We start from the raw sequence: 1,051 nt of genomic DNA, 5'->3' as shown, positions 1-1,051 counted from the left end.
AGGAATAACAAGTGGAAACGGGCAAATCAAACTGCTTAATAAGGTCACTTTTGGGGGAAAGGGGTGGCAGGGGTGGGGAAGCGCTCCCTCTTTGCTGTCTGCCAGCCAGGGAACCTCAGAAATCATAATTTAAGATCTATTGAAGTCAAACCCTTAATTAGAAACAACGGAGCTTCAGAAAGGGAGGTAACAATTAGAGAAACAGAGGCAGGGGTCAAGGAAAGGGAGTAAAAATATCTCTTTTACCCTCTAAATAGGCTGTGTGCTCTCACCCCCACCGGCCAGAGTTAGCCCCCAGTCCATCAGACCCCCAGACCAAGGGGGCTGGCTCTGGGGAGGAGAGGTGCTGAGGAGGTTTTGTGGGGAGAAGGCTGGGATTTGGTGCGGGGGGATCCCAGTCCCCAGCAGAGCACAGCACCGTGCAGCCTCGGGAAGCCTCGCAGGGAGGGATGGCTTTGGAGCTGCCCAGGGGTGTCCTGGATCCATGCTGGATCCTCCTGCCCTGCCAGCAGCACGTCCAAAACGCTGTCTGGATTGGGGCCCTGCAGATTGCTTGCAGAGGAGACACACAGGCCAACCCCTGGAGAGGGGTCACCTCTGCCAGCAGCACTCCCGCCCTCATCAAAGTCCCTTCAAAGGGAGAGGAAGCCCCCAGTCCGTACTGGTGTAAAAGGGGATCCCAGCCTGGCCTTGTTCCAGGGATGGGGGCATCCCTGGGGAGTGGGGGATCCTTCGCCACTTCCCCAGAGGCCCCAAACACCTGTAGGACAGGCTGGGATTTGGGACCTGGAGATGCTCCCCAGCTCAGAGAGGCTGAGCGTGATGGGGAGGAGTGTGGGGCACAGGAGCTGGGACCCTGGAGGTGCATGAGCCCCCCCAGTGCACAGGGAGGACAGAGGGTGGGGGACACACTACAGCCCTGGGGAGGCAGATTGCCACTCTACCCCCCTGCACCCTTGCCCACCTGTAAGCCTCCTGCACCCCACAGGGACTTGATTTCACTTCAGAACTGACCCCAACCCCTAAAAACAGTCCCCTTGCCTCCCAGCCA

Source organism: Merops nubicus, unplaced genomic scaffold (assembly GCF_000691845.1).
Source record: "Merops nubicus isolate BGI_N331 unplaced genomic scaffold, ASM69184v1 scaffold1019, whole genome shotgun sequence".
Classification (NCBI taxonomy): domain Eukaryota; kingdom Metazoa; phylum Chordata; class Aves; order Coraciiformes; family Meropidae; genus Merops; species Merops nubicus.
Note: the sequence above shows the minus strand (reverse complement) of the source record.